General features: G+C 43.7%; 1 pseudogene; it reads left to right on the plus strand.

Annotated features, from left to right (window-relative positions):
• The window catches only part of LOC115139074 (dedicator of cytokinesis protein 11-like), a 101,411-nt pseudogene that overhangs the window by 40,163 nt on the left and 48,042 nt on the right, over positions 1-13,206 (plus strand).

Below are 13,206 nucleotides of genomic sequence, written 5' to 3' on the forward strand. Positions count from 1 at the left end.
TGGTTGACTGGCAGATCTGGAAGAGTCTGGTTGACTGGCAGATCTGGAAGAGTCTGGTTGACTGGCAGATCTGGAAGAGTCTGGTTGACTGGCAGATCTGGAAGAGTCTGGTTGACTGGCAGATCTGGAAGAGTCTGGTTGACTGGCAGATCTGGAAGATCTGGAAGAGTCTGGTTGACTGGCAGATCTGGAAGAGTCTGGCAGATCTGGCTGCTCTGGCTGCTCCGTGCAGACTGGCTGCTCCGTGCAGACTGGCTGCTCCGTGCAGGCTGACAGCTCTGGCTGCTCCGTGCAGACTGGCTGCTCCGTACAGGCTGACAGCTCTGGCTGCTCCGTGCAGACTGGCTGCTCCGTGCAGGCTGACAGCTCTGGCTGCTCCGTGCAGACTGGCAGCTCCGTGCAGGCTGACAGCTCCGGCTGCTCCGTGCAGACTGACAGCTCTGGCTGCTCCGTGCAGGCTGGCAGCTCTGGCTGCTCCGTGCAGGCTGGCAGCTCTGGCTGCTCCGTGCAGGCTGGCAGCTCTGGCTGCGCTGAACAGGCGGGAGGCTCTGGCTGCGCTGAACAGGCGGGAGGCTCCGGCAGCGCTGTAGAGGAAGAAGGCTCTGGCTGCGCTAAACAGGTCGGGAGGCTCCGGCAGCGCTGTAGAGGAGGAAGGCTCTGGCTGCGCTAAACAGGCGGGAGGCTCCGGCAGTGCAGGAGAGGAGAAAGCCTCTGGCTGCGCTAAACAGGCGGGAGACTCCAGCAGTGCAGGAGAGGAGGAAAGCGTTGGCTGCGCTGAACAGGCGAGGCGCACTGAAGGCCTGGTGCGTGGTGCTGGAACTGGTGGTACTGGACCGAGGACACTCACAGGAAGCCTGGTGCGGGGAGCTGCCACCGGAGGACTGGTGTGTGGAGGTGGCACATGATGGACCGGACCGTGAAGGTGTACTGGAGAGCCTGAGAGCAGGGCTGGCACAGGACGTGCAAGGCTAGGTAGGTACACAGGAGGCCTAGTGCGTGAGGCTGGCACAATTTTCACCAGCCGACTAACACGCACCTCAGGACGAGTATGGAGCGCTGACCCAGGTGCCATCAAATCCCCGACACGATCCGTCAGACAAATATCGTACCTAAAGCACCAAACTAGCAACTCCCTCATTACTCTCTCCTCCACTTTCCCCATTAACTCCTTCACAGTCTCTGCTTCGCTCACCTCTAACACCGGCTCTGGTTCTGGTCTCCTCCTTGGCTCCTCACGATAAACAGGGAGAGTTGGCTCAGGTCTGACTCCTGACACTGCCACACTCTCCCTGAGCCTCCCCCCAATACATTTTTGGGGCTGACTCTCGGGCTTTCTTCTGCGCTGACGTGCTTGTCTCTCCAACTCCATTCTCCTATAACCTGCTTCGCACTGCTCCAGCGAATCCCAGGCGGGCTCCGGCACTCTCTCTGGGTCGACCGCCCACCTGTCTATTTCCTCCCAAGTAGTGTAGTCCCGATATTGTTGCTCCTGCTGACGCTGTTGCTTCTCCTCATACCAGCGCCTCTCAGCTCTCGCCGCCTCCAGTTCTTCTTTGGGGCGGCGATATTCTCCAGGCTGATCCCAGGGTCCTTCTCCGAACAATTCATCCTCCCATGTCCGTTCCTCCTTTCGCTGCCTCTTCTGTCGCTGTTGCCTGTTACCACGCTGCTCGGTCCGGGTGTGGTGGGTGATTCTGTAACGGCGTTCGTCTGTTGAAAGAGAGTCAGACCAAAATGCAGCGTGGTGGTTACTCATGTTCTTTAACCTGTTGCTTCTACACGGGACGCTTGCGTCCCAACTAGAGCTCTGGAAATGCAAATGCGCTACGCTAAATGCTAATAGTATTAGTTCAAACTCAAAAGTTCATTAAAATACACATGCAGGGTATCGAATTAAAGCTACACTCGTTGTGAATCCAGGCAACAAGTCAGATTTTTAAAATGCTTTTCGGCGAAAGCATGAGAAGCTATTATCTGATAGCATGCAACACCCCAAAAGACCCACAGGGGACGTAAACAAAATAATTAGCATTTCGGCGTTACACAAACCGCACAATAAAATAGAAAACATTCATTACCTTTCACCATCTTCTTTGTTGGCACTCCTAGATGTCCCATAAACACTATTTGGGTCTTTATTTCGATTAAATCGGTCCATATAAAGCCTAGATATCGTTATATGTAGACTGTGTGATAAACGAAAAAAACATTGTTTCAAAACGTAACGTCATTTTTTAAAATTCAAAAAGTCGACGATAAACTTTCACAAAACACTTCGAAATACGTTTGTAATGCAACTTTAGGTATTAGTAAACGTTAATAAGCGATAAAATTCATCAGGAGGCGATGTAAAGATCATTAGCTGTCCGTCTGGAAAAATGTCCGGCTAGAAACTCAACGAAAATATCCGGTCCTAGACCAGAGGAGATACGGTGCCCTGCATGTGTCTGACCAAGAAAAAACTCGAAGGGAAATGACAAGACTCTAGACACCCTGTGGAAGCTGTAGGTACTGCAACCTCAGTCAATTAATTGTGGTTCACCTTTATCAATGGGTTCAAGTAGCGCATGGATATATTTTCCCATTTTCAGTGATCAGTTTTTCCTGTGCTTTTCGATGTAAATGCCGTTCTGGTAAAGCCACAGCAGTGATTTAACCAGTTTTTTAAACGTCTGAGTGTTTTCTATCCACACAGACTAAGCAAATGCATATACTATATTCCTGGCATGAGTAGCAGGGCGCTGAAATGTTGCGCGATTTTTAACAGAATGTTCAAAAAAGTAGAGGGTCGACTTAAGAGGTTAATGCAAAATGAACGATACATGAAATAACAACTAATTACAAAACAACAAACGAAACGCGAAAACCTATACAGCCTATCTAGTGAACACTAACACAAAGACAGGAACAATCACCCACAAACACACAGTGAAACCCAGGCTACCTAAATATGGTTCCCAATCAGAGACAACGAGAATCACCTGACTCTGATTGAGAACCGCCTCAGGCAGCCAAGCCTATGCTACACCCCTACTCAGCCGCAATCCCAATGCCTACTAAAAACCCAAATATGACAACACAATAAACCCATGTCACAACCTGGCCTGACCAAATAACTAAAGAAAACACAAAATACTAAGACCAAGGCGTGACAATTGCACAACATTTTCCCAACTCAGGAGCCTATGCTTTCTGAGGATGTAACAGTGATGATGGCTATTGGGCTTCCTATCAAGCACTTTGAGAGCCTGTTTGTAGACAGACTCAATAGGTTTTAATGTTGTACAGCAAGTTTGGGCCCAACTAGTCAAGCAGTATGTTAAGTGAGGGAGTATCATAGATTTGAAGTACAGTTTTGCTACCTCTGTAGTCAAACAATTTCGTATAAATGGAAATTAGCTAGGTTGAATTTGGTTATTTGAATTTGTTTTTTCACATGCTTTTTAAAAGGGAGGTTGGAATCAAGTATGATGCCAAGGTACTTAAAATCAGATACCACCTGGAGCTTCTCCCCTGGCTCAGTAGCATCTGTTGCCCTCTTTGTGAAGAACATGCAAACAGTTTTTTTCACATTGAGATGCAAACACAAGTCACTGAGCCACTTTGTAACCTGGACCATTACAGTAGTGCGTTCTTGTGCAGCTTGTTGTTTGCTCTTTCCATGCACATATATCACTGTATCATCTGCATACATTTGAACTTCAGACCCAGTACAGACAGAAGGCAGATCATTCATGTACAGGCTGAACAGGAGGGGCCCCAGTATTGACCCTTGGGGCACGCCCACATCATAGCTAAGAGTGAGCGACAGCTCATTGCTCACTCTGACACACTGAGTTCTGCCTTCAAGGTATGATTTCATCCATCTCAAGGCATCGGGGGAAAAGTTGAACTTGGACAATTTTGTGATGAGAATCTCATGGTTAACAGTATCAAATGTATCTTTGCTTATTTGAGCTGTTCTTGACATGATATGGACTTAGCCCTATTTGGTAAAAGACCATCTTCTATATACCACCCCTACCTTGTCACAACACAACTGATTGGCTCAAACGCATTAAGAAGGAATGATATTCCACAAATTAACTCTTAACAAGGCACACCTGTTAAATGCATTCCATTTGACTACCTCATGAAGCTGGTTGAAATAATGCCAAGAGTGTGCAAAGCTGTCATCAAGGCAAAGGGTGGCTACTTTTAAGAATATCAAATATCAAATATATTTTACTACATGATACCATATGTGTTATTTCATAGTTTTGATTTATTCACTATTATTCTACAATGTAGAAAATAGTCAAAATAAAGAAAAACCCTTGAATGAGTAGGTGTGTCCAAACTTTTGACTAGTACTGTACATCAAAACATATTATACAATTACATGTAGAAAGTGTTCATGGTCTCATAGGTGTTTCTCTGATTTCCCTGGTTAGAAGGTGGTGGTGTTTCCCTGGTTAGAAGGTGGTGGTGTTTCCCTGGTTAGAAGGTGGTGGTGTTTCCCTGGTTAGAAGGTGGTGTTGTTTCAGATTTGTGAACATAATCCCTTTCTCTGATTTCCCTGGATAGAAGGTGGTGGTGTTTTGCATTGGAGCCAATGTTGCAGAGTCAATGTGTTCAACATGTGATGTTGTCGCATTTCTCCCTGTAATTTGTCATGCATGTCATTCCATGAGTGAAACAGGATATCTACCATGTCACTTGAATGCTACCATTCAGTCCCATGTTAAAGAGATTGGTTGATTGAAATCATAGATGCACCCCTATATATTAAAGCAGGGCAGACTGCACCTGTTGCTAGTACCCGTGTGTATTTCCTATGTAGTGCATCACGTTGGGTATTGGGACGGTGACATATTTTTTTGATTTGGCTCTGTACTTCGGATTTGAAATTATACAATTACTATGAGGTTAAAGTGCAGAATGTCAGCTTTAATTTGAGGGCATTTTCATCCATATCAGGTGAACAGTTTAGAAATCACAGCTCTTTTTATACATGCCCCCCCATTTTAGCGGACTAAAAGTATGGGGACAAATTCACTTATGTTTATTAAAGTAGTCAAAAGTGTAGTGCTTGGTCACATATTCATAGCACGCAGTGGCTACATCAAGCTTGTGAATCTACAAATTAGTTGGATGCATTTACTGTTTGTTTTGGTTGTGTTTCGGATTATTTTGTGGTCAATAGAAATGAATGGCAAAGAATGTATGGTGTCATTTTGGGGTAATTTGTTTGTGTAAATAAGAATAGAATATGTTTCTGAACACTTCTGCATTCATGTGTATTCTACCATGATTACAGATAGTCCTGAATGAATCGTGAATAATGATGAATGAGAAAGTTACAGACGCACATAGATTAGCTAGATTACTTGTTGGTTATTACTGCATTGTCGGAACTAGAAGCACAAGCATTTCGCTACACTCGCATTAACATCTGCGAACCATGTGTATGTGACAAATAACATTTGATTTGATTTGAGATCATTCCCCCAAGACATTCTAACCTCATCATTTCAATAACAGGGGAGGTTATCTTTGGGGGGTATGATATTTCTGCCTCTAAGTTTCTCACTCATCATTATTGACAATTTATTCAGGATTATCTGAAATCGTGGTAGCATCCACAATAATGTAGATGTGTCTTATTTACAATAAAAAATTGCTCCAAAATGACACACTACTTTATTTTCTACAAAATAATGTGAAACACAACCAAAACAAACAAAATCCAACTAGTTTCTAGAAGCACAAGCTTGATGTAATCATTGCGTGCTATGAATATTGGACCAAATACTACAAGCTTTACTACTTTAATACACATGTAAGTGAATTTGTTCCAATATTTTTGGTTCCCTAAAATGGGGGGACTGTGTACAAAATGTGCTGTAATTTCTAAACAGTTCATGGATATGGATGAAAGTCTGCGCTTTAAATATAAAGTTGAAGTGCAGACTGTCAACTTAAGTCATTGTATAAAATCCAAAGTTCTGGAGTACTGAGCCAAAACAACAAAAAATGTGTCACTATCCCAATACTTTTGGAGCTCACTGTAGTGCACTGCTTTTGGCCAGGAAATAGGCTGTGATTAAGGACATGACCTAACCATGTTGACCATAGCCTGGAGTCTGCGCTGACGGAGGAGTACTGTAAGAAACACTTCCTGGTGGGTCTGCTGCTGAGGGAGGTGGCCGAGGCCCTGCAGGGGTCACCAGAGGTCAGACAGCTAGCAGTGGCCGTGCTGAAGAACCTGCTTATCAAACACGCCATGGATGACTGTTACACCCAGAATGAGGTGAGGGGGTGACAGCAGACCTGCCAACCTGCACGCATTTTGCGTACCATACATGCAATTTGACGTCAAAACACGCCTGTACGAAAAACAACCCAATTTACGCAACAGTAGGATTCTATTTGGCACATTGTGGTTTTTGACTCATCCATCTGAAGTTGGAGCTGAGCCAATAAAACAACTTGGGCAAGGAGAAATATCTCTAGCTTTCCGCTCCAGCCTGCCCCCCCCTGTAGTCGTACTATTTTCCTCCCTCGAGCTGGATGGTAGCTCGTCGTCCATTAATACACTGATGTAGAAGGGAAAAGGGCATAGAAAAAAAGGAGGATGAACTGTTTTCCAAATACATTTTCCTCAATTGCATGTGTTAGTCAAGCACATTGCCACTATTATTTTGTAGTTATGCCACTATTATTTTGTAGTTATGACACTATTATTTTGTAGTTATGACACTATTATTTTGTAGTTATGCCACTATTATTTTGTAGTTACAGTGCCTTGCGAAAGTATTCGGCCCCCTTGAACTTTGCGACCTTTTGCCACATTTCAGGCTTCAAACATAAAGATATAAAACTGTATTTTTTTTGTGAAGAATCAACAACAAGTGGGACACAATCATGAAGTGGAACGACATTTATTGGATATTTCAAACGTTTTTAACAAATCAAAAACTGAAAAATTGGGCGTGCAAAATTTTTCAGCCCCTTTACTTTCAGTGCAGGAAACTCTCTCCAGAAGTTCAGTGAGGATCTCTGAATGATCCAATGTTGACCTAAATGACTAATGATGATAAATACAATCCACCTGTGTGTAATCAAGTCTCCGTATAAATGCACCTGCACTGTGATAGTCTCAGAGGTCTGTTAAAAGCGCAGGGAGCATCATGAAGAACAAGGAACACACCAGGCAGGTCCGAGATACTGTTGTGAAGAAGTTTAAAGCCGGATTTGGATACAAAAAGATTTCCCAAGCTTTAAACATCCCAAGGAGCACTGTGCAAGCGATAATATTGAAATGGAAGGAGTATCAGAGCACTGCAAATCTACCAAGACCTGGCCGTCCCTCTAAACTTTCAGCTCATACAAGGAGAAGACTGATCAGAGATGCAGCCAAGAGGCCCATGATCACTCTGGATGAACTGCAGAGATCTACAGCTGAGGTGGGAGACTCTGTCCATAGGACAACAATCAGTCGTATATTGCACAAATCTGGCCTTTATGGAAGAGTGGCAAGAAGAAAGCCATTTCTTAAAGATATCCATAAAAAGTGTCGTTTAAAGTTTGCCACAAGCCACCTGGGAGACACACCAAACATGTGGAAGAAGGTGCTCTGGTCAGATGAAACCAAAATTGAACTTTTTGGCAACAATGCAAAACGTTATGTTTGGCGTAAAAGCAACACAGCCCATCACCCTGAACACACCATCCCCACTGTCAAACATGGTGGTGGCAGCATCATGGTTTGGGCCTGCTTTTCTTCAGCAGGGACAGGGAAGTTGGTTAAAATTGATGGGAAGATGGATGGAGCCAAATACAGGACCATTCTGGAAGAAAACCTGATGGAGTCTGCAAAAGACCTGAGACTGGGACGGAGATTTATCTTCCAACAAGACAATGATCCAAAACATAAAGCAAAATCTACAATTGAATGGTTCAAAAATAAACATATCCAGGTGTTAGAATGGCCAAGTCAAAGTCCAGACCTGAATCCGATCGAGAATCTGTGGAAAGAACTGAAAACTGCTGTTCACAAATGCTCTCCATCCAACCTCACTGAGCTCGAGCTGTTTTGCAAGGAGGAATGGGAAAAAATGTCAGTCTCTCGATGTGCAAAACTGATAGAGACAAACCCCAAGCGACTTACAGCTATAATCGCAGCAAAAGGTGGCGCTACAAATTATTAACTTAAGGGGGCTGAATAATTTTACACGCCCAATTTTTCAGTTCCACTTCATGATTGTGTCCCACTTGTTGTTGATTCTTCACAAAAAAATAGTTTTATATCTTTATGTTTGAAGCCTGAATTGTGGCAAAAGGTCGCAAAGTTCAAGGGGGGCGAATACTTTCGCAAGGCTCTGTAGCTCCTGGAGTGAGGAGTGTTCACTGTCTCTCCTGAATCAAGATAAGAAAGTAGTCTGTTATGCAAATCCATACTGTATCAGCCTTGTAGATGCAAATAGCCAAGCATTGCGTTTGCGATAAAAGCCAGCTTTCGAATAGTGTTCCTCTCATCGTACAGTAGATGCGTTTTGGTTGACATGGGCTGTGATAGTGTCAGATGGTAGTGTTGACCAGTATGTTATGTGTAGTGCTGAGCGATTCGTGCTTATTGAGGTCAGTTCGATTTCGGTTAGATTATTAAAAAACAATCACCGTTTTCGATTTCGGTTTAGATTATTTGGGTTGAAGGCTGTAACAGCACAGAATAAAACAATGAATAAAAGTCCCATGATGGTAGTGACTGTCCATTACTGCTTATCACTTACTAACCATCATTTATTCACTTTACTTTACTTTAATAAAATACTTCAGTTGTTGTGTATATTACATTTGTTTTATTGATGACTTTATTATTTCATTCCAAGTCATTGTCTCATCTCTATAGAGCTGCTGCCTATGCTGTCTGACAAAAACACTATTTTGTAGTTCTTCAAAGTAAATAATGCATACTTTTATCACTGCTGAATACCACCTATCAATCACTTTGATCATGTACATTGGCCTGTTGGAATCTACAACGCCCTACTAAGTTGCACAGTTCATGTGTTAGTCAAGCACATTGCCACTTATTTTGTAGTTAGCTCCTTAGCTTAGGCATCATTACGACAAAGGTGGTTAGCTACAGTGTTTATCCGACGTCTGAATTGGCCGTGCGGGTATATGGCCTCTGCAGAACCCATGGGATTTATACAATTAATGACAGCTATAACTTGAGATTGTTGGAAAACCTGTCAAATTATAATAACTTGATGTTACTCTATTCATCCCCCCTTCTGCATGTCAGAGCCAGCAGGCCCGGATCTGTCTGCTGTACCTTCCACTGCTTGAGCTGCTCTACCAGAACCTCAAGCAGCTGTCTGCCCAGCGACACACCACCAGCCCTGGCCTGGGCTTCACCGTAAGTCCCTCCACCCCTGGGGGTCCTGACTTACTCTAGCTAGTCTCATGATATATCAATCATATATTGACGTTTTGGAGTTTTAACTGAAAATGTTAATTGGTATTTCAGTTAGTTTCCTGAATTTACTGAAATGAAATTGATCCCAACCCTATGGTTGTCCCTTGCTTTTGCAGGGTTCCAGAGATGACTTGAGATCAACCAGCTCGATGGACAGCCGCAGGACCAGCACGGCCGTCGATAAAGACCACGTTCAGTGGGACATCTGTCCTCAATGTGTTAACCCCTCATCGCTGTGTGTTTGGCTGTACGGTAGAGCAGGTGAGCAGACCCATTAGAACGGCATCATGTCCCATCAAAATGTTGCTCTGATGTTTTTGAACCAAAACATCAGAGCAATAATACATTATTGTCCATTTGGTTAGAACAGAAATTCTCCCTCTGCTTTTTTCCCCAAATCCACACACCACAGGAGGCTGGTGAGGGGAGGACGTGTGGAATGGAGTAAGTAAATGGAACAGTATTAAATACATGGAAACCAGAGGATCTCTTGAAACCATCTGTTTCATACAATTCCATCCAACCCGTCCTCCCCAATTAAGGTGCCACACACATCAAGAAGCACAGGGTCAACCACAGTGCAGCGCCTATATTTTTGCTGTTAAATGGCTTGCTCGAGGGCACAATGGTAGTGTTAGTAATGACACAAGAGGCCCATTCAATCTCCACTTCTTCTGTATCACATGGCCTGGGGCTTGAACCAGCAACCTTTCTAACCAGTCCACCTCTATAACCTCTGGGCTACCTACCGCCCACAAAATGTATTTGAGAAGCTATGTCAACATGTTTCTTTGTTCTCCCCAGGTCTAGGAAATGAGAATGGCCACCCGGTGAGGAGGGAGGACTCCAGAGGATCTCTGTTCATAGACCCTGGCACTCCAGACAGCTTTTAGGTACGAGACAGAGGGAGGGTTGTGGATTGGCCAATACAAATCAAACAGAAACAGAGGTGGTGTCCTAAATGGCACCCTATTCCCTATATGGTGCACTACTTTTGACCAGGGCCCATAGGGTAGTGCACTATAACGGGACTAGGATGCCATATGGGACACAACCAGAGAGAATGCCCTGGGCATTGTTCAGTAGGGAACATCGTAGCAACAGTCAAATATTGAATTTGATGTTTCATATCCTGCTCTTTATAAAAATAAACATGGTTCTTATACCATGTTTTCTCACTCTGTGGTCAGACAGACCGAGAGAGAGACACAGAGAGACAGCAGCCTCATCTCTGTTGTTGTTTTTCCAGTCACATATTGACGCTTGGGTCTTTCTCAAACACTTGAAGGCCGTTATATACTATAACTGTTGGTTCACATAGTTAAAAAGATACTATCCAGTGTCTTGACTCTGCCAGCGTTCTAGAAACATGTTGGATTGAGATCAGATGAAGAAAACCAGTCATGTAATAAGACAAGAGCAGATGTCAATCTGCTTTCAATCATCCTTTTTCTTACTCATGGTATGACTGAGTGCCACACTCAGCTTCTAATGATTATATTTCTTACTCTGTGGTATGAATTAAAGCCACTTGTTCTCAATTGTGTTTTTTCTTCCTCTGTGGTGTTTTTCACTCAGCTTCACAGAAGGGCCACTGAGGTGAGACAAACAGACAGAGAGAGCCTGATCTCATGTTTTTTCCCCCGACAGATATTGTCAGATTTTGTATTCGAAATGTAACGTATGATTTTAGTTGAAAGTTTACATTTAGTATTGTATTTAAGAGAGAGGAGGGTTGATACTGCCATGTTTTCTTCCTCTGTGGTGTCCCTCCCTGCCACTGTTTCTGACACCATGTTTTCTTCCTCTGTGGTGTATTGTCCTCCAGCTTCACCGGCGGGGCTCCACTATGAGCAGCAGTACTACTCTCCCTCCCATAGGCAGACTGGGCCACTATGAAATCAAAGGACTGCTGCTGTGTTTTCTTCACATCATCAGGACCGTCTCAGAAGGTCAGCCAACACAACATTACATACGCCTATAGCACTGTATTATACGATAGGATTATCCAGAGATCCTATTAAATTATTTATTGTTAAATAATTATTATTGAGTTGTATATGTAATTCTATGGTAATGTATGTATCTCTATGGACAGCAACACGGTGGCTTTCTTTTAGTACTGTGTAGATCTGTACCTAAAATGGTTTTATGATACATACCTAGATACTGTATGAATACTTTATATTATATGTTTTTTTCCCTATATTATACAGGCATAATAATAGAATATGTATCTACACATTTTCATTGACTTTCTGAATTTCTGATTTATGTTGTTTTAGCGGACATGGGTAACATTCCAAATGGCACTGGCCTGGTCATTGTGTAATTTTCTGGGTATTGTTTCCTGTTGGCCTGCTTGGTGACTCAGTGTCTATCTCTCTCCTGTTGTGTCTCTGTCTCTAGACACACTGCTGGCCTACTGGAACAAGGTCAACCCCCTGGACATCATCAACTTCCTCAGTCTACTGGAGTGAGTACACACAACCTCTGAGTGGATGCAGGATTACAATAGATTATATTCTACAGTGCCTTCGGAAAGTATTCAGACCCCTTGACTTTCCACATTTACCTTACACACTTATCTTGCAGCCTAAAATGGATTAAATAAAACATTTTTCCTCAACCTACACAAAATAACCCATAGTGTCAAAGCGAAAACAGTTTTGTTTTCACATTTATTAAAAATAAAAAATAAATATACAAGTATTCAGAAACTTTGCTATGAGACTTGAAATTGAGCTCAGGTGCATCCTGTTACCATTGATCATCCTTGAGATGTTTCTATAACTTTGAGTCCACCTGTGGTAAATTCATTTGATTGGACATGATTTGGAAAGGCACACACTGGTCTATATAAGGTCCCACAGTTGACATTGCATGTCAGAGCAAAAACCAAGCCATGAGGTCGAAGGAATTGTCTGTAGAGCTCCGAGACAGGATTGTGTCGAGGCAAAGATCTGGGGAAGGGTACCAAAACATTTCTGTGGCATTGAAGATCCCCAGGAACACAGTGGCCTCCATCATTCTTAAATGGTAGACATTTGAAACCACCAAGACTCTACTTAGATCTGGCCCCCTGGCCAAACTGAGCAATTGGGAAAGAAGGGCCTTGGTCAGGGTGGTGACCAAGAATCCGATGGTCACTCTCCTCTGTGGAGATGGGAGAACCTTCCAGAAGGACAACCATCTCTGCAGCACTCCACCAATCAGGCCCTATGGTAGAGTGGCCAGACAGAAGCCACTTCTCAGTAAAAGGCACATGACAGCCTGCTTGGAGTTTGCCAAAAGGCACCTAAAGACTCTCAGACCATGCAAAACAAAATTATTTGGCCTGAATGCCAAGCGGAGGAAACCTAGCTCCATCCCTACGGTAAAGCAAGCATCATGCTGTGTGGATGTTTTTCAGAGGCAGGAACTGGGAGACTAGTCAGGATCGAGGGAAAGCTGAACAGAACAAAGTACAGAGATCCTTGATGTAAACCTGCTCAGGACCTCGGACTGGGGCGAAAGTTCACCGTCCAACAGGACAACGACCTTAAGCACACTGCCAAGACAACGCAGGAGTGGCTTTGGGACAAGTCCCTGAATGTCCTTGAGTGCCCCAGCCAGAGCCTGAACTTGAACCCAATCGAACATCTCTGGAGAGACCTGAAAATAGCTGTGCGGCAACACTCCCCATCCAACCTGAATGGGAGAAACTCCCCAAATACAGGTGTGCCAAGCTTGTAGCGTCA

This window comes from Oncorhynchus nerka, linkage group LG12 (genome assembly GCF_034236695.1).
Source record: "Oncorhynchus nerka isolate Pitt River linkage group LG12, Oner_Uvic_2.0, whole genome shotgun sequence".
Taxonomy (NCBI): Eukaryota; Metazoa; Chordata; class Actinopteri; order Salmoniformes; family Salmonidae; genus Oncorhynchus; species Oncorhynchus nerka.